The sequence below is a fragment of the Coregonus clupeaformis genome, chromosome 17 (assembly GCF_020615455.1).
Source record: "Coregonus clupeaformis isolate EN_2021a chromosome 17, ASM2061545v1, whole genome shotgun sequence".
Classification (NCBI taxonomy): Eukaryota; Metazoa; Chordata; class Actinopteri; order Salmoniformes; family Salmonidae; genus Coregonus; species Coregonus clupeaformis.
Genome location: NC_059208.1, coordinates 36,716,013 through 36,719,876, shown reverse-complemented (window position 1 = coordinate 36,719,876; position 3,864 = coordinate 36,716,013). Strand labels below are relative to the sequence as shown.

The 3,864-nt window shown below is 37.4% G+C and overlaps 1 long non-coding RNA gene across 1 annotated transcript; it reads right to left on the bottom strand.

Annotated features, from left to right (window-relative positions):
* Positions 1-1,096: 1,096 nt before the first annotated feature.
* On the bottom strand, positions 1,097-2,307 carry LOC121585546. The gene is made up of 2 exons (XR_006003863.2): positions 2,176-2,307; positions 1,097-1,318 (listed from the first exon to the last, which is right to left on the bottom strand). It is a non-coding gene; the product is annotated as an uncharacterized LOC121585546 (long non-coding RNA).
* Between the last annotated feature and the right edge of the window lie 1,557 nt (positions 2,308-3,864).

Genomic DNA, 3,864 nt, shown 5'->3' with positions numbered 1-3,864 from the left:
TAATTAGTTTTCCACGTTGACGCAACATCATCACATTGATTCTTTGGGTTGAAATGACGCGGGAACAAAGTTGATTCAACCAGTTTTTGTCCTGTGGGCACGGTGGTATATGAACTAACAGGTTATAGAGCAAACAACGCAATTATCACAACACATAGGTTGTAAGGTAACGCTTCATTTTAAGGGGTCCTTATTACAGTGTAATTACATGTGTAATTAAACTAACAAGTATTGTAGTTAATTGTAATAACTCGTAGTTACACTGTAATAACAACATGTAACTGCAGGTAATGCTTGTTACAATTTAGTGTTTTGTTTCTTCTCAGCTGCATCCAATTCATTAACAACTGCCACAAGGTTGTAATCTCTGGTGGACAGATGCTCTGGGTGTCCAGATTAGAAAGGTTGGAGGCTCAATAGGCTCTAATTACCTACCGTGAATGTGCACTCTTCAACATCTCTACTCAATGTTGTTGCTAGCAGTTGCCCCCTAAAAGTGTATCCTCTGGGTTAACTTGATTGAGTTTACAAAAACAGATCAGATATAGGTCAACCTCACTGACTGGGTTCTACCTTACAAGTGTCATCCCAGATTATAATTGTTTAAATAACTTATAATTAATGTGTATGTTGCCCATTATGACAACCTGAACCTCCTTGCCATCCAGGTGGGAGGATAAACCCACTAGTACACCACAGAGTACATGTACTATCTGCATAAGTACAATGTAATTACTAGGTATTACACAGGATTTAGCTAGTTAAAATAAAGTGTATCTTGAGGGGTACTTATTAGTAATGATTGTGTACCTACATAGTTTCTTACCTACATATATAGTTACCTATGAGCAATTACCATATACTTACTTACTACTCATTACCAAGTGAAAACAAACAAAAGAGGAGCTTCTATTTTAGTCAATTTTGTCACAACATGTAAAAATACCTTACATTTCTTAAAAAATAACAAATATTTGTTATTTTGTAAGAAATGTAAGGTCTTTTTACATGTTGTGATAAAATTGACTAAAATAGAAGATCCTCTTTTGTTAATAATTTGATTAATTAGAATAAACAAAGATATAGGCCTACTCAATAACATAAACTAACAATTTTAATAGTGGTGACTCAAATCTGCAGCCTATAGTATGGTGAGTAGCCTGTTTAGCTAGTTAGCTAATGCAGAGAAAACGGGATTGTCTTTTTCTACCCTTTTTAACATTACAAGTAACAATGGAAATTGACAACGTCAGTGTCTTCATCTGTTTCTTCTTCATCTGTTTCTTTGTAAGCATTTATTCATCCTGGAGTCTGAGACCTTGTGGGAACATGTGGTAGAGAAGAAGAATGTATGACAATTTAGCAAAGACACTACATAATTAGCCTATTCGCTAGCTATCATCAGAGAAGGTATTGAAACCGTTCTCAAATTAGTATGCTATCATCATTAGCATGATTTCTAGCTATCATTTAGGCCTAGCTACTTAGTTGTTGTGTTATCCAGCTAGCATTATACTAATAATGGTGCTTGCTAACACTAATGAACTAGCTGTTAACATTGAAAAGGAACTACTCATAGGTGTGCTGATACAAGTAGATAACTAGGTAGCTAACGTTAACATGATGGGTGTGTCTAACATAATACCCTTGGATACCATACAGATACCATGAGAACAAGGTTCAGGGAAGAGAACACCATCGCGCCCAGCTGGCTAGCTATTTGCAAGATTTAGGTAGCTAGCTAGCTAACGTTAGCTGTCATAGCATGGAAAGTATATTCTGTAGATGTTAATTAACCTAAATCTGGCAAAAAGCTAGGTAGCTGGGCTCGATGGTCTTCTCTTCCCTGAACGTGACACACCCAGCATGTTAACATTAGCTACCTAGCGATCTACTTGTGTCAACACACCTATGAGTCGTTCCTTTTCAATGTAAACAGATAGTTAATTAGTGTTAGCAAGCACCATTCCCCACAAAGCCTACCAAAACAGCAGCTAACTTTGCTAGCTATGATTTAGAATAGGTAGTTGACTAGCTAGCAAGCTATCGTTAGTTAGCTAGCCAACATTAGGCTAGCTAACTGGCAAAGCTAGCTAGCTAGCTAACGACCTATGCTAAATGTACCAGCACAATTTCTGTATCCAAAAAGCTAAACAAATTACATGGAAAACCTACCTTCTCTCTCCTGTGTGGACGTTTTGTCTCCCTTACAACACTTTGTTTCTTTCGCGGCAATCTCTTTTGCACACAACCTTCTTCTTGATCCCGGTTCTTTGCGCACTGTCACTATGAGTTGGTGTGGGCACATTTGAGGTCACCATTATTTAGAGTGTGTTGCGCAGATGGGTATATTTTAACGTGATTTTACTTCCTGGGATAAATAAATAAGTGCACCAATGCATCCCATCCAAAAGTGAGAATGTTCTTCAACCATGAAAACCTTGCAAGGTTACATGAAATAAGAGGTTGTCTTATGACAATTTTTATGCATTTAAAAACCATTATTCAACAAAGTTTATAGGCTCATAATTTGGCAAGCACTGAACGACTATCTCACAATTTTAGCCATAACTGTTTATTAATGTGTAAAACAATTTGATTGATGCTTAATTAAGTAATTCACCCTCCTTAGCTACTGTTGCTTTCCAATGCACATGAAATTATTGACCAATGTAAACAAAACAAAATTATGTAAACCCCTGTTTTTCTCATAAGCTTCCATGCACTTCAAACGAAAGCTGGACCTGGGCATCAGACTCCAGAGCCCTTTATAGGACAAGTTGTGTCAATGAGGTGGTTTATTTTGAATTGGCTTACAATTATAACATAGTTTGTGCAGGCAGAAACATTTTGCTTTCGGATGCGATTGGAAATTTGAACATTTGTAACAAGCATGGTAACAAGCAATTCGTTGTTACACCTCTGTAATTACAGACTGCAATTACCACCAGTTACATGTTGTTAGCACAGTGTAACTATTAATTATTACAATTAATTACAATACTTGTTACAGTATAATTACATATGTAATTACAGTATAATAAGGACCCCTTAAAATGAAGTGTTACTGGTTGTAATATGATTTTTTCCTGGCTTGGCTTCTACAGTGATTTTACCAACGCACTGCTGCTGCATCGCAGTAAATGTCTGAAATGGGGCATAAGCGTTAGATACATGGTATTGTCCAATTTCAGCATTTGAATTATAGTAGCCTGATGTTATTTCTTTGCTCTGCACAATCACTAGAGAGCGCTGTCCCAGATGATCCCACTGTGAAACAAGGCTGCTGCTGCTCCAGTACTCTATATTCTCACATCTCTACAATACTTCACAGTGAGCAGTGAACATAATCGAGTAGCTTGTATGCCTATATCTTTTTTCTGGGGTATGTTAGTTTTAGTTTTGGGGACAATTTTCATAATAGGGATATAATTCCTACCCCTTTCATTTGTGTATGTTTGTGTAATAGTCTAATATCAACATATTTTAACCAATTCGTTTCTAAAACGAACGGAACATAGTGTCTACTCAAACACAACATTGTTTATGTTATCTTTATCAGACCCCCAAATAAAAATGAATATAGAATGTGCAAAAGTGGCATAAGTGGCCAATGGGCTTCATCAGTGTCAACGTGAAGTGGCAGTGTTCTGTGTTTTTGTTCTTGGGGCACGTAGCCACTGCCAACCCGCTATACATTGTCCTGGTCGTACTTTGGTTTCACCGGCCGGCTCGTGCCTGAATAAGGAGTTTAGATAACGCCGTGGCTCTTTCCGGAGCTGTCTTTTCGTTCTACATCACCGGTTACCTCAGACGGAAAAATAATTGGCCGTTTTCCTATTATTGGAAAACAGCAACCCTGTG